The sequence below is a fragment of the Phyllobates terribilis genome, unplaced genomic scaffold (assembly GCF_046119375.1).
Source record: "Phyllobates terribilis strain yellow unplaced genomic scaffold, ASM4611937v1 Scaffold_2__4_contigs__length_985480577, whole genome shotgun sequence".
In the NCBI taxonomy this organism is placed as follows: Eukaryota; Metazoa; Chordata; class Amphibia; order Anura; family Dendrobatidae; genus Phyllobates; species Phyllobates terribilis.
The window spans coordinates 333,301,001-333,325,755 of record NW_027362762.1 but is presented as its reverse complement, the minus strand read 5'-3'; the positions used below and the strand labels follow the sequence as shown (position 1 = coordinate 333,325,755).

General features: G+C 40.8%; 1 long non-coding RNA gene across 1 annotated transcript in view; it reads right to left on the bottom strand.

Annotated features, from left to right (window-relative positions):
• The window catches only part of LOC141208213 (uncharacterized), a 260,979-nt gene extending 238,257 nt beyond the window's left edge, over positions 1-22,722 (bottom strand). Inside the window, exon 1 of the long non-coding RNA XR_012278454.1 lies at positions 22,596-22,722. This is a non-coding gene — a long non-coding RNA (uncharacterized lncRNA). The remainder of the gene's footprint in view (positions 1-22,595) is intronic.
• Between the last annotated feature and the right edge of the window lie 2,033 nt (positions 22,723-24,755).

The window sequence follows — 24,755 nt, the reverse complement described above, 5'->3', positions numbered from 1 at the left end:
TATTTTTTTGTATTTGTTTTTTACGTCTCTTCAAATGCGTATTGGAGAGTGTCCTAATTTTTGCCAGCTCTTCTAATTGCTGCATATATGGAATAACAGTATAGGAGACCCACTCTTTAATAATGGGAAGGACAATCGAAATAGATTCTATATTCTAGAATATTACCTGTCTTATCTGACATTTGTTTACAGGTGAGGTATCGCAGTATGGATAGCGTTTTACACCGATCCAACCAGGTATTATTGCCTTACACTGCGTTCTGCTGGGGCTGCCAAAAAAAAAAAAAATGTATTTTATTGCCTATCAATAAAATGCATTTACAATATGGACAGGGACCCTGGAAAGAATGTTTCTTAACATTTTTTCCATTTTAGCTTGTTTTTTGTATTTTTATTGTCAGAACTGTAAGTCGGCAGTGTTCACACCGTGCAGTAACTGAGGCAGTAACCCAAGCAAGTCAAACATAAGCAGCTTTTATTCAGCAAAGTCACAGGTAAAATAGAAAGTCCTCCGGTTCACAGCCGGGTTAACACAAATCCATAAATAACGGTTGCCGGGGGCAATGTCCTCGCCGGGCCGCTCAGAGCCTGACGGGTGCAGAGCCTTCCCAGGCATGGGTTCAGCTACTCACAGGCCCGCCGAGCTTTGCTGCTACGCTCCTAGCAGGTCCCAACACTGAACAACACTAACCCTTAATGCAATTTTTAAAGGACCTGTTGCAAGAGCCAGTGGAAAACCCAGGTTGGAGGGAGGAGGCCGCCCCACTGCCTTCCTGTAGCCTCTCCAAGAAATGAAGGCCCTGCCGGGTTTTACTTAATCTGCCTTAGCCAGATAGCCTGACCAGGTCAATGCTCGCCTTCATTCCTGCATTGCAGCCGCAGCTGTGTCTGTAACTGCAATGCACTCCAACGGGCTTAATAGGTCTCTGTACACATTCTGGGGATATATAACATCGCTCGTATATGATCCCAGTCACTGCCTCACAGTCCATAAAAGTGGCGTAATACTCTGTCAACATTGTTAACAGATATGCTACTTGTCAGCGACCAACTGTGAATAAGTTTGAACACACAACTGCCATACTTTAAATGTAGTGTGATATCTGACACATTCCCAAAAATTTCTATATTATTACAGCAGTCATATGGGATCATGTGTGATGGCGACGGTTTCAGGCAGTGGCCTAATAGAATGGCATTTGTCAGAAACCAACTAAAAATAGGTTTGAACACACAACTGTCATAGTTTAAATGTAGTGTGATATCTGACATATTTCCAAAAATGTCTGTATTATTAAGGCAGTCATATGGGATCACATTTGATGGTGACGGTTTCAGGCAGTGGCCTAATAATTTGGAATTTGTAAGCAACCAAGTGTGAATAGGTTCAACAAAACACAGCTGGATGATTTTAAATGGAAATGTAATATTTAGCACGCTCCACAGATTGTCTGTATTATTAAGGCAGTCATATGGGATCACATCTGATGGCCACGGTTTCAGGCAGTGGCCTAATAGTATTGTAATTGTCAGAGACCAACTGAATATAGGTTTGATCAAATGCAAGAGAAACATTCTGGCACCACTCTGTTTTTTCAGAGGATCAATCACCAGGGCATAATTCAGACTGTGTGCTTCAAGACTTAAACAGTGGTGCACATCCAAGAAATATTTCAATCACAAGCAAGAATAGAAGGAACGGCAGCACTCACCCAGTCTTCTTTAAAACGTTCATTTATTTTTGTGTGCGGAGCATTTCAGCGTGCAGCATTGGACTGAGACCCCGAAGGGTATGCGGGGGGAGAGGAAAAAAGGGACAACGGCCGTTTCGCTGCCTTCCGGCACTTCAACGGGTCCAAAGTAAGTGACACACCTGTTCACTTCCTTTTAAACCAATACAAACACATGTGTGAATAAATTAAAACATAATGATATGCATAAAAAAATTTTCCATTATTAAGCTGAAAAAACATTATAAGATGAAGCAAACAAGTAAATAGCGGTATCATAAGAAAACTGACAGATCTACCTTCTCATTCAACCCTAATGAGCCCTGGGCTTCAAAATTTAATATCCATCTAGCCTCATGTTGCAATAGTATTTTTTTGCAGTCTCCTCTTTCCCTTGGCAGTCTAACATGTTCTAACCCTGCAAAACGTAACACAGTCGGGTCGGCATTATGACATTCAGAGATATGTTGAATTAACCTAGGGGAACCTTTCTTTGATACTATAGAGTTATAGTGTTCCCTGAACCGAATAAATAAAGGTCTAATAGTTTTGCCAATATAATAAAACTGGCAGGGACGTGTAACTATGTAAACTACATAGTTCGTTCTACAAGAAATAAAATCCTTGACTGTGTGTGTTAAAGGTCCTATTCTAAAAGATTTATCGATTCTATGAAATTTACAAAAGGAGCAATGCCCACACTTAAAGTTCCCCTTTGGAGTACCAATTTCTAACCAGTTAACAGAATAATCTTGGAATCTGTTGTGCACCAGGAGGTCTCCCAGATTGCAGCTCCGTCGATAGGAAACAATTGGTTTTTTGCTGGCTCTTTCAGTCAGATCTTTGTCACTCTCCAGAAGGTGCCAATTATTGTTAATAGCTTTTTTAATTATATCTGACATCGGACTAAATTTGAAAGTTAGAATGAATTTTTGATCTTCTTTTTTGGACACTCTTTTTTGTCCTTTTAATAATTCTTTTTGAGTTTTTTTATCGGCTTTAGCGCGAGCTGATTTTACTTCTTGAATGGGATAACCTCTATCAAGAAATCTTTTTGACAGGTCATCTGATTGTTCTTCAAATTTTTTATTAGAGTTATTAATTTTTCGAAGTCTTAAAAATTGACTGTGAGGAAGTCCACGTTTTGCATAATACGGATGATAACTATTAAAATGTAATAACATATTAGTGGCAGTGTCTTTCCGAAACGACTCTGTCACAATAGTACCTTCCTGAATGGATACATGCACGTCTAAAAAATTTAACACATGACCTCCAAAAGTAGAGGTAAACCTCATATTTTATAAATTCTCTGAATTAAGAAGAGTCACAAATTCTTGAAATTGCACTCTTGTCCCAGCCCATACCAAGAAAATGTCATCCACATATCTACGGTATGCCTTAATATATCTCAGGTAAGGATTAACACCACTCAGAATAAATGTTTCTTCCAAGACAGCTAAAAATAAGTTAGCGAAGGTACAAGCGACGGGCGTACCCATTGCAGTGCCTGTTGTTTGTGTATACCATTCATTCCCAAATTTGAAAGGATTATGGGTGAGTATAAATGAGAGGCTGTTTTTTACAAAATCTATATAACTCGTTTCATTGCCAGCTTTTTCCAGGATTTTACCAATCGCCTGTACACCCGCATGCTGAGGGATGCGCGTGTACAGGCTTTCAACGTCAAGGGATGCTAACGACCAATCATCTTGCCATTCAATCTCCTGCACGATGTTTAAAAAATCTCCTGTATATTTTTACATATGAAGGTATCTCTTTTAATAATGGTTTCAATAACCAATCTATATATTTTTATAGAGGTTCTGTGAGGGAGCCTATCCCCGAGATTATCAGGCGTCCTGGGGGCTTATGTGAATTTTTATGGACTTTAGGCAAATAGTACCAATGCGGTTTGCGTGGAAAGTCTGGTAATAATTTATCAGCCGCTTTTTTTGATAAAGTACCATTATCAATAGCCCTCCTCAATAATGAACGTAACTGCTCTTTATATTTGTGCGTAGGGTCCCCTGACAGTTTTTTATAGGTATTTTCATCTGATAGCTGTCTCTGAGCCTCCCTTAAATAATCTGATTTTTTTAGTAGAATTATATTTCCCCCTTTATCTGCTTTACGGAATATCACATATTCCAGTTTCTTAATTCTTTTATAGCCTCTTTCTCTCTTATGGTTAAATTATCTACCATTTTTTTATAGATCAATGCTTGTACATCTGTAATAACTTTCTCTTGGAACAGATCAATCACGTTGCCTGGATTCACTGGTGAAACAAAGGTGGATTTGATACCACCTGTGAATGGTGTGTATTGTGCAGATGCAGGGCTTTTATTATTTGTGGAAGGGGGATCGTTCAGATTAAGTAACAACTCTACTTCCTCTCGTGGTATGTGATCTTGAGCTAACGTACTAAATCCAAATTGATCAATAGTGGTGGGAATTTCACCTATGGCGGGGATTATTGTGCTCTGATCTTTATTTATAAACAATTTGTGCAAATCCATTTTTCGCGTGGATTTCTAAAGATCTATTTTAAAGTCCGTTAAATCGAATTGTTCAGGGATACAGAAATTTAAACCCTTTTTTAGTATGCTCAGATGATCAGAAGATAGTGTCCGGTCTGTTAAATTAATGATTTCTTTATTCACTATATTTGTGTCCGTTATTTCTTCCAGTAAACTTGCTTGCGTTTCGTGCCACCTGTTGGCATATTTCTTCCTCCTTTTCCAACGTTTCCCTCCTCTCCGGATCAGTTTGGAGGGGGATTGAAGTTTTTTTAACCAGATTCTAATTGCGCTGTATCCATACATTCCATCCGATGATTTTCCTCGATCCCACTTGAATCTGAGTCAGTGGTCCAACCATCATAATCCATTCTTCTATTCTTCCTGAAATTGACATAAAAAAATCTGCGTGTTCTGAACGTCTTCTTATTTGTGTTTTGCAAATTTTTATTCCATTTAAATACCATATTCGTTTCATAGTCCTTTTTATCTCTGAGGAATTTTTCTTTTTTCCTCTGTTTTATGTCTGCTTGCAGGGGAACTAATTTCTTATCAAGTTTGGTCAGAAAGGTTTTCATTTGGTTTTCCATAAATCTAGAAGCAAGTTCTGATTTAGCTTTATCTAAAAGTGTGGTGATATTAATTAGTTCTTGCTCATTTCTGGCCAAAACTAGTTTTAGCAATTCTAGGGAACAGTTCAGATGTGCCTTTTCCCATTCTCTCTGGAAGGTTTCATCATCTTTAAACTGGGAAATCTCCTTATAGACTCGGAGTCCTCGTGGAACTCTGTCTGAGTCAATATAAGATTGTAGGGATTTAACTGTCCAAAACAGTTTATTTCTTTTTTCCGCTAGAGAAGTAATCTTTGATTCTAGAGATTTACTGCCAATAATCTCTAATTCATCTTTATTATTGCATTCAGCAAAAAACTCCCCCGCATTCTCACGTCCAGCTGACAAACCACTAGAAACGAAAGAAGCTTCTGAGTCCATGGTGAAAAAAAAGCATTCAGGATTTTACCTTTAGAATATGCTCTTTAACAATACAGGGTGTGCCTGTTTCAAAGTCCAAGGTCAGTCAGTTCAAATGCAAGACAAACATTCTGGCACCACGCTGTTTTTTCAGAGGATCAATCACCAGGGCATAATTAAGGGGGAAATATAGTTCTACTAAAAAAATCAGATTATTTAAGGGAGGCTCAGAGACAGCTATCAGATGAAAATACCTATAAAAAACTGTCAGGGGACCCTACGCACAAATATAAAGAGCAGTTACGTTCATTATTGAGGAGGGCTATTGATAATGGTACTTTATCAAAAAAAGCGGCTGATAAATTATTACCAGACTTTCCACGCAAACTGCATTGGTACTATTTGCCTAAAGTCCATAAAAATTCACATAAGCCCCCGGGACGCCCGATAATCTCGGGGATAGGCTCCCTCACAGAACCTCTATCAAAATATATAGATTGGTTATTGAAACCATTATTAAAAGAGATACCTTCATATGTAAAATATACAGGAGATTTTTTAAACATCGTGCAGGAGATTGAATGGCAAGATGATTGGTCGTTAGCATCCCTTGACGTTGAAAGCCTGTACACGCGCATCCCTCAGCATGCGGGTGTACAGGCGATTGGTAAAATCCTGGAAAAAGCTGGCAATGAAACAAGTTATATAGATTTTGTAAAAAACAGCCTCTCATTTATACTCACCCATAATGCTTTCAAATTTGGGAATGAATGGTATACACAAACAACAGGCACTGCAATGGGTACGCCCGTCGCTTGTACCTTCGCTAACTTATTTTTAGCTGTCTTGGAAGAAACATTTATTCTGAGTGGTGTTAATCCTTACCTGAGATATATTAAGGCATACCTTAGATATGTGGATGACATTTTCTTGGTATGGGCTGGGACAAGAGTGCAATTTCAAGAATTTGTGACTCTTCTTAATTCAGAGAATTTATAAAATATGAGGTTTTACCTCTACTTTTGGAGGTCATGTGTTAAATTTTTTAGACGTGCATGTATCCATTCAGGAAGGTACTATTGTGACAGAGTCGTTTCGGAAAGACACTGCCACTAATATGTTATTACATTTTAATAGTTATCATCCGTATCATGCAAAACGTGGACTTCCTCACAGTCAATTTTTAAGACTTCGAAAAATTAATAAACTCTAATAAAAAATTTGAAGAACAATCAGATGACCTGTCAAAAAGATTTCTTGATAGAGGTTATCCCATTCAAGAAGTAAAATCAGCTTGCGCTAAAGCCGATAAAAAAACTCAAAAAGAATTATTAAAAGGACAAAAAAGAGTGTCCAAAAAAGAAGATCAAAAATTCATTCTAACTTTCAAATTTAGTCCGATGTCAGATATAATTAAAAAAGCTATTAACAATAATTGGCACCTTCTGGAGAGTGACAAAGATCTGACTGAAAGAGCCAGCAAAAAACCAATTGTTTCCTATCGACGGAGCTGCAATCTGGGAGACCTCCTGGTGCACAACAGATTCCAAGAGGATTCTGTTAACTGGTTAGAAAGTGGTACTCCAAAGGGGAACTTTAAGTGTGGGCATTGCTCCTTTTGTAAATTTCATAGAATCGATAAATCTTTTAGAATAGGACCTTTATCACACACAGTCAAGGATTTTATTTCTTGTAGAACGAACTATGTAGTTTACATAATTACATGTCCCTGCCAGTTTTATTATATTGGCAAAACTATTAGACCTTTATTTATTAAGTTCAGGGAACACTATAACTCTATAGTATCAAAGAAAGGTTCCCCTAGATTAATTCAACATATCTCTGAATGTCATAATGCCGACCCGACTGTGTTACGTTTTGCAGGGTTAGAACATGTTAGACTGCCAAGGGAAGGAGGAGACCGCAAAAAAATACTATTGCAACATGAGGCTAGATGGATATTAAATTCTGAAGCCCAGGGCCCATTAGGGTTGAATGAGAAGGTAGATCTGTCAGTTTTCTTATGATACCGCTATTTACTTGTTTGCTTCATCTTATAATGTTTTTTCAGCTTAATGATGGAAAATGTTTTTATGCATATCATTATGTTTTAATTTATTCACACGTGTTTGTATTGGTTTAAAAGGAAGTGAACAGGTGTGTCACTTACTTTGGACCCGTTGAAGCGCCGGAAGGCAGCGAAACGGCCGTTGTCCCTTTTTTCCTCTCCCCCCGCATACCCTTCGGGGTCTCAGTCCAATGCTGCACGCTGAAATGCTCCGCACACAAAAATAAAGGAACGTTTTAAAGAAGACTGGGTGAGTGCTGCCTTTCCTTCTATTCTTGCTTGTGATTGAATATAGGTTTGAACCCACAACTGCCATAATTTAAATGCAGTGTGATATCTGAGATGTTCCTAAAAATGTCTGTATTATTACTGCAGTCATATGGGATCACATCTGATGGTCACGGTTTTAGGCAGTGGCTTAATAGTATGGTATTTGTCAGAGTCCAAGTGTGAATAGGTTCAACAAAACACAGCTGGCTGATTTTAAATGGATTGTAATATTTAGCACGCTCCATAAAATGTCTGTAATATTAAGGCAGTAATATGGGATCACGTGTGATCATGGAAAAGTTTCTCTGCTTCCACAAAACAGTAATGCGAATATGATCAAAAAGATCTGGCTGTATTCTGCTAACAAGCAAATGGTGCAGTAAAATGGTGTACTGTATTGCTTTTTAAGCAAATAATCTGGATTAAAAGAAAAAAAAAACAATTAGCCCAGATATGTAGGGCTATATGGATATCTGTAACAGCAGCAGCAGCAGACGGAACATGCAATGGACCCTATTGTGCTATATACACTGCCACAAACCCTGCCTGCCTGCCTAATTCCTGCTATCAGGATTAATATATGCAGCTGGATTAGTCCTCAGAATGATTGTTATTTCAGATGGATATTTATCTTGGTATGAAATACCTGTATCTAACTATTACACCACCAATTCTCTCCCTAACTCAGCAGCATCTCTCCCTTCTCTGCCTGTTTCTGGGTTAGACTGTGACGAACATAGGGCCACCAGGTCTTATATAAACCCGATGACACTATGCGGCCAGCCAATCACTGTAATAATACAACCAATATGGCTACGGCATTACAGTGCGTGGCAAGTAATCCCTACATGTTAGTTGGCTCTCTAAAGAGCGCCAAATATGCAGGGTAATGAGCGAGTGTATTCGTTAATATTCGCTATTCGCACGGGCAGTGCGGTATTCGGGTTACTCGTTATATTGCGAGCATTTGTGTACTCGCCTAGCTATATTCGGATGTCACTTTTGGTGCCTTCTTTGCCGTCACTAAACATGCTGGGCTTCTTAACCAATCACAGTAATGCTGCAGACATCTTGCTTGTGGCATCACAGTGATTGGTTGGCCGCCCAGCGTCATAGGGTCTATTTAAGCCCTGCCGCCGCCATTTTGTGCACATTGCGTCCAGAGCCTGCATTCTACAAATATAGGGAGAGATCACTGAGCTGCTAGGGAGAGTGTTTAGGCCTCTTGATAAAACAAATCCCTTTTAAGGGCTACCTGCAGTGTATATTAGGTTAGTGTTTAAAGGAGCCGCTCACTAGCTCAATAGTACCACCAAAAAATAGCTCTTTTCAGAGCTGAAGACACACAACAAAGTCAGAGTACAGGGAGGGAGAGATTGTGTATTAGGTAGGGAGAGGTTAAAGTGTTCTTCCAGTGTCCATCTTAAAACAGCTCTTGTCAGAGACAAAGCAATATCTTTCCAGCACACAGAGTAGTAGCATTCTGTGCTGCCATTTTTTTAAAAGCACCGGTCTATTTTCCCCGCTGTTTTAGGGGTCAGAGCCTGGCTTCTGCTGTCCACATTAGTCCACTTAAAAAAGCATTGAGTGCCCTACACAAAGCAATAGCCCAAACATTTCCTACTGCCTGCTGCAAAGCACGCACCAGCCCATTTTCTCCACTGTTTTTGGGGTCACAGCCTGCCTTCTGTCCACATTAGTCCACTTAAAAAAGCATTTAGTGCGCTACACAAAGCAGTAGTCCAAACATTTCCTACTGCCTGCTACCAAGCACGCACCAGGCCATTTTACCCACTATTTTGGCTGTGACAGCCAGCTTGGCTTGTGCCATCAACATCTGAAAATCTATCAACAAAACCCAAAATGCCAAAAAAGCCTGTTATTAAGGGACATAGACGTGGAAGTAGTGTTGTCAGTGGTGCGCGAGAAGGCACTAAGTCTGTCAGGTCAGAAGAAGCTTCATGTATCTACTATGTTCCTCGAAAAAGTTCCCGGTCTGAAACGTAAACACGTGTGGAAGCCAGAAGAGCAAGAGCAGATTCTGTCTTGGATAGCAGACAAGGCCTCTACGCATTTGCCAAGCAGCAACAAATCTTCCATGACCACACAGTCTACTGTCGATACACAGAAGGCTGGCCCATCCAATCCTGAAGCTGGTTCTCCTTCCTCCCGCCATTATTAGTCACAGGAGACATATGACTCCAAGCTAGGCCACTCCGAGGATCTGTTTGGTACATATCCTTGGCTCTGGCCTATCACCATGCCATCACCATTGAAGAGGGACAAAAGGAGGTGGCATGCGTTGATGCTCAAGTATTTGAGGACATATGGCTAGAAGAAAGCCACTTGGAGGAAATTCATTTACTGTCTCAAGAGGTGGAGGCTGATGATGATGGGACACAGTTGCCATCAGGTCAGCCTACAATGTCAACTGGGAAGGAGGATGAGAAGGAAGACAAAGTGGTCGCTGATGAGTCCACTGATCCGACCTGGACTGTTGGCATGCATAGCCATGACAGCAACACAGAGGAAGATGGATATATAGCACCAACACAGGCATCAAGGGGTTGTGGTTTTCCCAGAGTGAGAACTGGGTCAACTGTTCCCAAGAGCACCCCCGCTGTGTGCCAAGTCAGGGCAAGGGGGCGTTCAGCTGCTATGTGGAATTTTTTTTAAGAAAGTCCTTCAGAGAAAAACATTGTAGACTGTAGCATCTGCCATACCAAATTGAACAGAGGCCAGGGCAAAGGCAACCTGAGCACCACCAGTACGTGAAATCACATGGCAGCCAAGCACCCCAGTAGGTGGGCTGAACACCAGGGTATCAAATCTGCATATAAGGGTCAAACCAATGCCATGTCGCCTGGGCTATGTCCTTCAGAATCTGCTGTTCAGGAAGCAGGCGCTCATACCTCCTGCCCACAAGCTGCGGTTGCTCACACACAACAAACATCAACTGCATCCACTTCCTTGTCCCAGTGAAGTGTCCAATTGTCCGTGCCTGAGAGCTTGGAAAGAAAGCGTAAATACCCAGCCAACCACCCACAGGCACAAATACTAAATTCACACATTGCCAAATTGCTAGCTGTGGAGAAGTTGCCGTTTAGGCTTGTGGGAACACAGTCTTTCCATGATCTCTTGGATGTGGCTGCCCCACGATACAGTGTTCCCAGCCGCCACTATTTTGCCCCATGTGCAATCACTGCATTACACAAACACGGGTTAAACAATCTGAACCGTGTTCTCACCAATGCCATAACCGGGAAGGTCCACCTAACAATAGACACCTGGATAAGTTGTTGTGGACAGGGATGATACATTTCTGTCACGGCACACTGGGTGAACCTGGTGGAGGGTAGGACAAAGGCGCAAACTGAAACATCACACATCCTACCCACGCCAAGAATAGAGGGTCCAAATTCTGTCAGGGTTTCCGCCTCTTCATATTCCACTTTCTCTCTCCCCTCCTCCTGTTCCTCATCCTCTGCTGAATTACCCTCCCCATCACTGCCAAGCTGCGACCTGTGCAGCAGCACATCAGCAAAGCTGATCTGTTTAGGTCAGAAAGCACACACTGCAGCAGAGCTGTGGCAAGCTTTAAAAGAACAGACCGATCAGTGGCTCTCCCCGCTGCATCTCCAACCCGGTCTGGTCGTCTGCAATAATGGGCGTAACCTGGTGACGGCTTTAAAGGTCGGCAAGCTGGTATATGTGCCATGCATGGCTCACATGCTAAAACTAGTTTTCAGAAATTTCTATCACATGTTGGTGAGGATTAGTGAACAGCAGAGGGCAGTAGCGAAATACCAGTTTCAACATGCCCGTCAGACTGAGAGTCAGCCACCACAGAAAGTTAAAACTTAACATTTATTACAACTGAATAAAAAGTGATACACAAGTCACAAGGACCTAAAAGCGAGTATAAGCCTGTCTGTGGTAGTGAGTAACCATATAAATCAGTAACTCATTATGTTAAGGAATACGAGCATATGTAATATCAACATAGTCTACCTGTAACATAACACAGAAAATGGCAGAAGATAGTGGAGCCCTCAAGACAATGTCTCAACATATCATGTCTCAGCACACAGGAACCTTAATACATTTACACTAATTATGGTGAGCATCTGGCTTAAAGACAGCTCCATGTGGTGGGGCATCCAAACCTTTTCAGCCTCCAGCAAATCACAGCACACCACTCCCAACTCGTTTCATTGCCTCAGCTAATCATCAGGGGAGAAGAGGGTGTCATACAGTATAGAAGCTGGCATCAATCGCTCAGCCTATCCATTAGACAGCACAAATATCCAGCAAGTAAGTCCTCCTTTTGAATATACCCGCGCTGACACGCGAGCGCGTCACTTCCGGTTCCGGCGAACTGACGTCCGGTATGTGGAACGCAAGTGCCGGCCGTGACACGCAAACGTCACATCCGGTGCGCGCGTCCCACAGGAAGCTGGTGCACAGACCAGGATACAACGAGTAGGGGGAATAGACACAGTGTGCCCACACGTAGCACACTGCGGTGGGTGGTAACGAAAACCCCCACCCAGAATCACCCCAGCCAGGAGGAGTGTCCGAAAAAAACAGTATAGGACACTACTCCGGCCACATACCATATGCCGCACAGTATAGAATAACCACGCATAGCATACCCCAATAGTCATTGGACCGGAGATACTTCACAGGTCACGTCAGACCAGTGGTACTGAGGCAAAAGCAAAACGAGCACACATAAAGCCCAAAAAGAGGAGAAAGTTGAGGCCAAACAGTTTGAAAATGTAAAAATAGGGATAGGGAGAGAACTGGGGAGGACCGCACCTCCAAAGAAAAGGGGAGGGGGGGGAAGGAAGAGGGGGAAGGAGAGTGGATAATAGGGCATAAATAGCAGGAATAGATATTGGTCAAAAAACCAAGATCTAACAAATGAATACATAGAGGGGAGGAGAAACAGAAAGGGGGACTACAAAGCCCTATTAATAAACTAAAAAGGACTGTCCCTACCTGTCAGTGGAGGTTGGCACCCTAAAACCTGCGCAAGTGGTGCCCCCACTCTGCGACGGCTGTCCCTACTCTCCTCACCCTACCTCGCCCTGCACTCATAGAAAAGACCTATAAGACAACTGTTCATTTAGGCCGTGAGGGGCCATTGTCTGCAACCTAAAAATCCACTTAGTCTCCCTTTGGAGAATCAATTTGTCCCAATCACCCCCTCTTGGCGGGGCAGTCACGTTATCAATTCCCATAAATCGTATCACATCCATGTCATTAGGATGCATGTTGTTAACATGCCTCGCCAGGGGGGTGTCTCTTTTCAGGACAATATCTCGTTGATGTTCTCCCACTCTTCTTCTTAGTTCTCTTTTAGTTTTCCCCACATATTCCACCCCGCACATACATGTGGCCATGTAGATTATCCCCTTGGATCTGCAGTTGATAAAATGCTTGACGACGGAGGTTTCTCCGGTGACGTTACTTGTAAAGTCCTTTCCTTGTACCATAACTTTGCATGATACACATCCACTACATCTGAAACTGCCATTGATGGAACTATTTAACCAATTGTTTCCCAGATGACCCGTGTAGTGACTGTGGACCAATCTGTCCCTAAGGGATCTGCCCCTTTTGTAAGTAATCATGGGTCTTAAGTCGACAACATCACCAATGTCCTCATCCATTTGGAGGATCGGCCAATGTTTTTGTAGTATCTCACGAACTGTGTGTGCCTGATTGGAAAAAGTAGTAATGAGTCTACATGGAGCACTATCCTTGCTCGGTTTAGGAGGTGGGTGTAGTAAGGAGATGCAGTCACTAGCCAGAATCTCACCATAAGCCTCGGCCACCACCTTCCTAGGATAACCCCTCTCATGAAAACGCCGGCTAAGGTCACTGGCCTGAGCTCTGAAGGTAGCATCGTCCGAACAATTTCTTCGGATCCTCATGAACTGCCCCTTTGGAATTCCCTTCTTAAGGGGGACCGGATGGTTACTTTCCCACCTGAGAAGGGAATTCGAAGCAGTCGTTTTCCTATAGGTACTTGTCCCTATCTCACCATCCATCCCTATCCGGATGAGGATATCAAGGAAAGGCAGTTCATGAGGACCAAACTCAAAAGTAAAGTGTAAATTGAGATCGTTGTGGTTCAGTCTGTCAACGAGATCCCCGAAGGATTTTTTGTCCCCCTTCCACAATACCAGGACGTCGTCAATGTACCGAACCCACAACAGGATGTTTTCGCCACCCACCACGGGGATATCCCCAAACACGACAGTTTCTTCCTACCAGCCCAGGTAAAGGTTAGCATACGATGGGGCACAGGGACTCCCCCATCGCAGTGCCCCTGAGCTGGTGGAAGTACTTCCCGCCGAAGAGGAACACATTTTTTGCCAGACAGAACTGTAGGGCCTCCATCACAAAGTGATTATGTCTCTCAAATTGCTTGCCCCTCCCGCTGAGAAAAAACCGTATCGCTTCCAAACCCCTGTCGTGAGGAATTGAGGAGTACAATGACTCGACATCAATACTGGATAATGTCACGTCCTTGTCCACCGTCATACTTTCCAATTTACGGAGCAGGTCGTTGGTGTCGCCAATGAATGAGTTAAGGCTTAGGACAAAAGGTCTGAGTACCTTCTCAAGGTATATTCCCAAATTTTGAGTTAAGTTATTCACCCCAGATACGATTGGGCGTCCTTTGAGTGGACTCAAGCCCTTATGCACCTTTGGCAAGCTGTAAAAGGTAGCCATTACTGGATGAACTGGGCAAATGAAGTCCCTCTCCTGTTTATTCAGGACGCCATCATTTAGGGCCCCAATAGCCAGTTCCTCCAGCTGTTGAGAAAATCTCTTAGTGGGATCCGCATTCAATATATGGTAGCATTCACTGACGTTCAGTATGACAGTACACATCGAGTGATACTCAATGGTGTCAATGATCACCACATTACCGCCTTTGTCCGACGGTTTGATAGTGATAGAATGATCATTTTCCAAAGACCTCAGTGCCTGCATCTAACGATGTGTAAGATTATACCTAGCCCATCCTGAATGGTTCTCAAGGTCTCTCAGATCCTTAGTTACCATCCTCAAAAACACATCAATTGGACTCAAATCATTCTGTGGGGGTGGCATTTTTGTACTCTTCAGTTTGAGATCGGTAAATGGGCCTTTGCCTACCCAATTAGGGTCCGAATCACCAAGGTGAAAAAGGGTCCTAATATCGGGCAAAAGTTCCTCACGTACTCCCAGCTCCGCACAGGCCTGTTTATCGTTCCTAATGAAGTGCTTTCGCCACTTCAGCTTGCGCACAAACAAATTTATGTCCTTGATGGCATCGAAAGAGTTATAGTTCGTTGTCGGTACAAAAGTCAGGCCCTTTCCCAGAACCTCCAATTCTGGAGAAATAAGGCTCCTAGAGGATAGGTTAATGACCTGGGGACTCATTGTGCCAGTGTGGGGTTGCCCAGGTTGAGGCGATTGCGCAGTGGATAACCTTCCTCTAAAAAATGAGTCCTAGGGGGGGGTCTCCTGTTGCTATTGTTACTGCCGTGACCCCTTCCACCCCCTCTCCCTTTCTGTCTACCTCGATGTGGTTTGGATCTAACCTCTGACTCGGATAGATCAGTGTCGGTGGACGAGAGGTCTGTGTCTGGGTATCTCGGACCCCTGCTAGAAAGAAAATTATAAGCCTTATTCTCCCTGAAATCCTGTAAGTCCTTAACAAAGAATTTGTGCTTACGTTCCTTCAGGTGATATTGAAATCTTTCTATTGTATTCTGAAGTAACGTTTCTTTAGCACTAAAATCGGGTTCAAGAGAAATTTTTTTTGTTAGTTCCACTTGTGTTTTCAGTGATTTGTTCAAAGTGGCCAATGTTATTTTTTCCTCATCAAGGAGCAATTTCATGAGCCTAAGGGAGCTCGCAGTCGCTTCCTTTTCCCAAAGATTTAGCAGGGCCTGACTTTTGTACCGAAATGAAGGTAACAGTGTTATCCGAAGATTTTTTGGGACGATGCCTGCCTTAAGGTAGTTATCGAGTGTTTGCACTTCCCACCAAGACGCAATCTGCTGTTTATAGATTTTTGTCAGTTCCTTGAAGGCAGCCGAGAAGGTAGGGGTATACTTTTTTTGGGCAAAAGTGCGCTCAGAAAAAACCTCTTTAGCCTCAGTGGCCCACTGACTGGTGTCTGTTCCCGCTGACAGAAATCCAGCCATACCACTTCTAATTCAAATAGCAAAGTACAGCAATAGGGGTTCCAGGATAACCACACAATAAAGTAGGTATTAAAGCAAGTGTAGTACTACAGAAAGTTAAAACTTAACATTTATTACAACTGAATAAAAGTGATACACAAGTCACAAGGTCCTAAAACTGAGTATAAGCCTGTCTGTGGTAGTGAGTAACCATATAAATCAGTAACTCATTATGTCCAGGAATACGAGCATATGTAATATCAACATAGTCTACCTGTAACATAACACAGAAAATGGCAGAAGATAGTGGAGCTCTCAAGACAATGTCTCAACATATCATGTCTCAGCACACAGGAACCTTAATACATTTACACTAATTATGGTGAGCATTTAAACCTTATATATATGTTAATGGAACGACCTCACCAAATAAAATGTCGGTTCTTGCTCTCTGGCTTAAAGACAGCTCCATGTGGTGGGGCATCCAAACCATTTCAGCCTCCAGCAAATCACAGCACACCACTCCCAACGCGTTTCATTGCCTCAGCTAATCATTAGGGGAGAAGAGGGTGTCGTACAGTTTAGAGCTGGCATCAATCGCTCAGTCTATCCATTAGACAGCGCAAATATCCAGCAAGTAAGTCCTCCTTTTGAATATACCTGCGCTGACACGCGAGCGCGTCACTTCCGGTTCCGGCGAACTGACGTCCGGTATGTGGAACGCAAGTGCCGGCCGTGACACTCAAACGTCACATCCTGTGCGCGCGTCCCACAGGAAGCTGGCGCGCAGACCAGGATACAACGAGTAGGGGGAATAGACACATTGTGCCCACATGTAGCACACTGCGGTGGGTGGTAACGAAAACCCCCACCCTGAATCACCCCAGCCAGGAGGAGTGTCCGAAAAAAAACAGTATAGGACACTACTCCGGCCACATACCATATGCCGCGCAGTATAGAATAACCACGCATAGCATTCCCCAATAGTCATTGGACCGGAGATACTTCACAGGTCAAGTCAGACCAGTGGTACTGAGGCAAAAGCAAAACACATAAAGCCCAAAAAGAGGAGAAAGTTGAGGCCAAACAGCTTGAAAATGTAAAAATAGGGATAGGGAGAGAACTGGAGAGGACCACACCTCCAAAGAAAAGGGGAGGAGGGGGGGAGGAGGGGAGGGGGAGGAAGGAAGAGGGGGAAGGAGAGTGGATAATAGGGCATAAATAGCAGGAATAGATATTGGTCAAAAAACCAAGATCTAACAAATGAATACATATAGGGGAGGACGGCTGTCCCTACTCTCCTCACCCTACCTCGCCCTGCACTCATAGAAAACACCTATAAGACAACTGTTATGTGTGCTCGTTTTGCTTTTGCCTCAGTACCACCGGTCTGACTTGACCTGTGAAGTATCTCCGGTCCAATGACCATTGGGGTATGCTATGTGTGGTTACAAGGAGAAACTTCCTTCTCTCCTTTTGGAGTCACCAAAGAGTTTTACAATGGAATCGTTCAAGAGGGCCATTGTAGATCAGTTGCTGAAAACATCACCCTCAGACAATGCTGGTTGCAGAGGTACCGTCTCTTTTCAACACCAAGGGATAATGGGGAGCGACACAAACACCAGCTCCAACAGAGGTGGGGGTAAAATGTGCACGAATTGGACAATTTTCAATAAACCAGCACAACAGCAAAAGCTATCTGTGCCTGTAGCAATGCCAAGAAGGGATAAGTTGCAGAACATGGTCAAGGGGTACTTAAGTGACAATACCTGCGTCCTTTCTGATGCTTCAGTTCCCTTTAATTATTGGGTGTCTAAGCTGAACATTTGGCCCGACCTCTCCTTATATGCCTTGGAGGTGCTGGCCTGCCCAGCTGCTAGTGTGGTGCCGGAGAATGCTTTCAGTTCCGCTGGGGCAATCATCACTGATAGGCGCACACGCCTCTCCACGGAAAATGCAGACAGACTTACTCTAATTAAATTCAACAAGGACTAGATATCTCCATAGTTTGTAATCCCTCCATATGACAGCAAGCCAACCTAAATTCACCAAAAATGCAGATTCATGCTACTGCTGTTAATGTCACCCCCTTCCCATAAAAACCCATTTCCTTCCTTCGTCAACCATGACTCAGCCCATAGGGCTAATATTTACATACCCTATGCACATGGTGCAGTAGACAAACCAGGACAGTATTCCTACTCCAGCCTAACTACTATTTGTGATTGGAGGCCCTTGGGATGGTGGCTTCCTGCAGCAACCATGACTCAGCCCATAGGGCTAATTTTTATAAACTCTATGCGCTTTGTGCAGTGGACAAATCTGGAATGTACAGTGGTCCTACCAAACTAATATTTGTCATTGGAGGCCCTTGTCACAGGTTGTGCCACATTGTGACTGAGATAGGGGATACATATTCAATAGAAATGTACTGTCAGACACCCTATTTGGCAAAAAAACATGCCTAGCTTTTGCCACATTCTGACAGAGGGGGGATACATACTCAATAGAAATTTAAGATGGCTAACATTTGACATCATTTCAAAAACCATAACAGTAAAAAATAATGCCTTACCAACACCAAGTCAGATTGCTAATGCACTGCAGGATGCAGCAAGCCTCCATAATAAAGGCAGGGGCAGCACATGTGCAGGCTACTGTGAGACAGTTTCTTTGTAGTGCTTGATGGTTTTTGCAACTGCACTTGGGGACACTTTCAAAGTTTTCCCAATTTTTCGCACTGACTGACCTTAATTTCTAAGCTGTTTTTTTCTTGCCATAATACAAATTCTATTATTCTATTCAGTAGGACTATCAGCTGTGTATCCACCTGACTTCTGCACAACACAACTGATGGTCCCAACCCCATTTATAAGGCTAGAAATCCCACTTATTAAACCTGACAGTGCACACCTGTGAAGTGAAAACCAAATCCGATGACTACCTCTTGAAGCTCATCAAGAGAATGCCAAGAGTGTGCAAAGCAGTCATCAAAGCAAAAGGTGGCTACTTTGAAGAACCTAGAATATAAGACATATTTGCAGTTGTTTCACACTTCTTTGTTAAGTATATTCCACATGTGTTAATTCATAGTTTTGATGCCTTCAGTGTGAATGTACAATTTTCATAGTCATGAAAATACAGAAAAATCTTTAAATGAGAAGGTGTGTCCAAACTTTTGGTCTGTACTGTATATTGTACGGATACATTTGCATTTTCACATTAAAAAAAATAAAAATAAAAAGTACACGTTTGGTATCGCAGAATCCGGAACTGCCCCATAAAACAGTCACACTAGTTAACCCCTTCAGTGATAAAAAAAATAAACATGGCAAAAAACTATGCTTTTTCATCATACCACCGAACAAAAAGTAGAATAAAACACAAACAAAAAGACAAATGTAAATAAAATGGTATCACTGAAAACATCATCTTGTCCCGCAAAAAAGAAGCCATCAAACAGCTCCAGCAGTGGAAAAATAAAAAAGTTATAGCTCTCAGTATAAAGCAATGCAAAAATAATATTTTTTTCTATAAAATACTTTTTATTATGTAAAAGCACCAAATGATAAAAATAAAAAAACAATATAAGGTGATATTGCTGTAATTGTACTGAACCGAAGAATAAAGCTGCCTTATCAATGTTACTAAACGCGGAATGGCATAAAAAACTAAAAAATAGTAATTCCTGAATTGCTGGTTTTTGTTCATTCTGCCTCACAAAAATTGACATAGAAATCGATCAAAAAATGTAATTTGCCCGAAAATAGGACCAATCAAAACGTCAATTTGTCCCGCAAAAAACAAGCCCTCACATGACTCTGTCAACAGAAATATAGAAAAATCATAGCTCTCAAATATTGGTGAAGCAAAAACTAGTTTTTGAAAAAAGAAAAACATTTTTTAGTATGTGAAAGCAGTTAAACATAATAAATGCTATAAATCTGGTATCGCTGTAATCGCACAAACCCAAAGAATAAAGTCATCTAATCACTTACATGGCATGAGGAACAGCATAAAAATTAAATAAAACCAATTCTTCACCTGCTGTCGATATGCTCATTCTGCCTCCCAAAGATTGCAGTAAGTCTCGGCTCACATTTATCCTGTGCTCTACGCTAAGCGCTTAGACCGAGGTTTCTGTGTAAATCTCTGAAATGCGTGATTCAGATGGAACTCCCAGAGGAAGATTCTGTATACAGAGGCAGAAGGAGACACTGTGGACGGGGTCCTGCCTGTGATCTAGCGGTGTCAATCTTTTAGTGATGCACAAAAGTATGATTGGACTCTTTTCTTGTGTACCTCTGAAAAAAAGAGAACGCTAAACAGAGGCCAGATGTAGTCCAGAGTAAATCTGCTGCCTCATTATAGTGAATGAATCCCTCGGGGTTTCATCTGAATCACACCATTCGGACATTTAGATTGAAACCCTGATATAAGTGCTCAGCATAGAGCGCAGGATAAATGTGATCCCAAATATTATGTAAAATGTTCCAAAAAAAGCTTCAAATCAATCCCCCCTCCCTTCAGAGCCCCAATGTGCCTAAACCACATTTAGCGTCCACATGTCTGGCATTTCTGTAGTGATGAGAGCCCACCTACTTTACAGTTGCGTGTCTCCAGAAGCTTGAGCTGGGTACTACAACATACCGGTCAGTACAACGTACTGGGGACTACAATGTACTGATGACTACAACAGCAATTTACATTTTTCGCTCAGCAACATCCACTGCTGCTTGTTTCTGGAAAACACCCATGGAGTCAAAATTGTCACTACACCTGTACCTAAGTTCACAAAGGGGTATAATTTATAAAAAATGAGGTCACTTGAGGGGGATTCTGCTCTCCAGCACTTAGGGGCTTTGTATATGGAGTCCACAAACTATTCTATGAAAATCTGTGCTCCAGGATGCAAATAGCGATCTGTCCCTCCTGGGTCTCGCCATATGGCTAAGCAGTATTGTACAGCCACATATGGGGTATTTCCATGTTCAGCAGAAATTATGGGACAAATTTTGGTGTCATTTTTACTCATTTCCTCGTGTGAAAATGTAAAATCTGGAACAAAATTTTTGTGGTAATAATATTAAAAAATTTTCTTCACTATATACCAGTATGGTATAAAATTCTGTGACACACCTGTGGTGTCAATATGATCACTGCACCCCTATATAAATTCATTGAGAGGTGTAGTTTATCAAATGGGGTCACTTATGTTTTTTTTTGCTGTTCTGGCACCTAAGGGGCTCTTACAATCGGTCGTGGCACCTACAAACCATAACAGTGAAATCTGCATTATAATATGGCGCTCCTTCCCTACTGAGCTTTGCATTGTGCCTGAAAAGTATTTCGTGATTATGTATTTCGTGAAGAAGTTTCTGATTACATGATATCGCTAGTGATTGTATTACCTCATTTCGGCTGAAGACTTTCAATCTTGGTGGGAACTGCAAGGAAAATGATTTGCTTCTTTATGAAGAGGTGAACACACAGTTGAAAATGCTCTTCTCTTTTTTTGCCACTAATTATTACTGTAAATATATTGGGCGAAGCCAAGCATTTTTTAAATAAACATAATGGCTGTTTACAATTTTTTGTGTTTTTTGGGATTGAAAAGGTGAATAAATCCAAACGAGGTGGTAACTAACGAAAAGCCCATCTTATTAGGGAAGCATTTTGGATATTGCAGCTCAATACTCGCTCTCTTAATGGCTTGAATTTCTGTAATAATTTATTATATATTTATTAATTGGATGTAGTACAGCCTTCTCCATATATTTGACTTATATTATTCAAAGTTATATAAAATTTCATTTTGTTTGTATGTAAATATTTTTGTGACATCATTTGAGGGTGGAATAGTTTTTGGTTTTAAATACGATTTCCTGTCTGCCTTATTCATAATATGTCTAAGACAGTTTAACAGTCGAAATGCATCATTTGTTACCGCTTTTCAGTGATATGCATATAGAAATTTAATGAGGATTAAATAAAAGATTCTTATTTTTATATAAATCAAGCATCATTTTTTCTATTTTCATAGATGTGCTTTTTCTGCATAATTCAGGTATTAGACATTTGAATTTTTTTCTTGTATAGTCCACTTACATATCTCTAGATGGTCCCAATCTGTGAGCACTCTCAACTTTATTTTCTGTCCTAATAGCCAATGCTTGCGGGGTTCTACTGCAAAGATTGACTAGCTGGATTGGCTACTTTCACACCGATGATCTGGAAATTATTCCTTCTCGATCTATTTCTTAAGTCCTCCATAATTTTTTTCATAGATTTATTTGCCTTTAAAGTTTGTCTTAATTGCATATGGAACCTCAGAGGATCATCCTCTAGTGCAGTGAAGCACTCCTCCAGTTTTGTTTTTCTAGTGCTTTGTGCACTGTTTTCCATTTGCAACTGTGCTACCATGAAGGCCACTGTAGCTTCTAGCAAGGCCTTTATCTGTTTTAGTTCAATAGTCAAAGCCTTAAGGTACAATTTGCTTGCCAGATAAAAACTATGTTTAATTTTCTTCAATATTACTTTAAAACAGAACAGTAAAACCTTAAGCAATAAAATCAGATTTTGATTACTTTGGAACAAACAAGTAAATGCTGAGAGTTTTTCCTGGAAAAAGTTTAGTAAACCAAAGCATAATATTAACAGTTTGTTGCCAGCATTATGTATAGCATAGTTCTAAAGCTGCAAAGAATTCCCATTTCTAATTCTAAAAATGATTCATTGATAAAATGGATGAATAAAAAAGGAAAAGGAGAAAAGAAAGGGGGGGCGCAGATCTAAGTGTAGTATTTTAATAATATCGAATTAGAATGAAAAATTGCTCTCACCTTTGTGGTGTCTTGTTATCCAGCATGTAACCCTGTCTTTAGGGAGTGGAGTAGTTGTCTGGATCTGCTGGCCTGCAGCTCAAAAACAGGTAAAACGAGCTCCCTTGCAGGAGACTCGTCAGAAAGTGCAAGAAAGAGTTTCCAGTTTGTCAGGGAGCGCTTCCAGGTGATTCATTACTTACTCCAAATCTTTCAGGAATAATCCAGTTTATTTTTATACAAACAACACGTTTCGGCTATACATAACATAGCGATTTATTAATTATTTGGAGGGGGGATATAGAACAAGCCCATCTGCTGGTGAGGGAAATGAATCAAAACACATGGGGCATTTCCTTTACGTCCACTATCAGTGCTGAAAAAATAGTTTACTTGGATTTAGAAATTTCACATATGAAAAAGAAAATCGTAACAAAAACACATTTTAAAAAAGGAGACATCAATGGATATTTACATTATAACAGTGCACATTATACTAAATGGAAGAATAATATTCCATTCAGTCAATATTTAAGAATAAGGAAAAATAATAGTAATAAACAGGATTATATAACACAAAGCAAGATCCTGACTAACAGATTTCGGGAAAAAAAGTATCCAAAAACCCTAATACAACAAGCTTATAAGGTAAACTTAGCAAAAACTCAGGGTAAATGTTTGAAAAAAACGCTTGAAAATACTAGAGAAAAAAGCACTGAAAAAACTGTGAGAGAAAATGCTGTTATGGATACAACTAAATCTCACCTGAAATCTAATGATGAGAAATGGCAGTTCAATTTCATTACAATCTATAATAAAGATAACGAAAAAATTTGTGGAATCTTGAAAAAACACTGGTATATCTTAAAACAAGATCCCTTGCTACGAAATGTATTACCACAAGTCCCCAATATGACATTTAGAAGGGGAAAAACAATAAGGAACATGGTAGCTCCCAGCCAATTGAAAAACTTCATGAAAACCCACAATTGCTCAAAAAAGGTGAATAAACCTGGAGTATATAAATGTAACCAGAAAAAATGTCATTGCTGCTATAATATAGCAGATAAACAGCAACAAATAGTTTCCAAGAGTACAGGTAAAATATTTCAGATAGAACAACATTTGACATGTATAAGAGACTTTGTTATATATGTTATAAATTGTGACTGTGGCCTCCAGTATGTGGGGAGGACCACTCAAATGGTCCGAACCCGACTGAATGGCCACAGACACAATGCCAGAGTCAGTCTCCTTATCCATAGTCTATCAAGACACCTTTTGCTAACACATAAAAAGGAATTTAATGTTACTTTGACACCGATTGAACAGATCCCTAGAGATGTTTCCAATAGGATACAACAGTTAAATAAAAAGGAGGCCTTCTGGATATACAGATTGAGGACTCTGTACCCAGACGACCTCAATGATAAATTAGAGAACATATAATACCGCTAAGTTTTTGGGGTTAAAAATCGAAGTCTGCAAACATAGTAAATGAGGTGGAGGGAGAAAAGCTAAAGAGAATAAAAAGAAAAATTAAGTACCCAGAGACGATATCTGCGAGTGGCTCAATGGAGTAAATATGCAAGTATTGTAGATATGGGGAATCCAAATGTATGAGTTCTAATCCCGGTAGATACTGGTTCAGATATTGGTGATAAACTCGTTATACTTTAGAATTGGGAGAAATATTTGTCCCTTATTGGTGAAGTAGTAGATAAGATAAAAAATGGAGTTCTTAATATTGATGACATCGTTGTATTCTAGAATCGAGAGAAATATTTTTCCCTTATCAGTGAAGTAGAAAATAGGATAGTAAATGGAGTCATATGACAAACAATTTTATAGAAAAATTTTTATTGAACAGGAAAAAACAATATATAGTGGTGTTTTTTTTTTGTTTCTTTTTTTTTGTTTGTTTTTCCCTCTCCCCTTTCTAAATTCATAGAGCTCACTTTTTATTAACTGCTTAATACCTTTTAGAAATTGCACATGTGTTTTAAATTGCTGAAAATTGATTGAGGGGTTGGATTAGTTCCTCCTCCTCTTTTTATTCTATATAAATGTATCCTTTAAAGACAATTATGATTTTACCTGATGAAGGCTAATGTTATGTATAGCCGAAACGCGTTGTATGTATAAAAATAAACTGGATTATTTCTGAAAGATTTGGAGTAA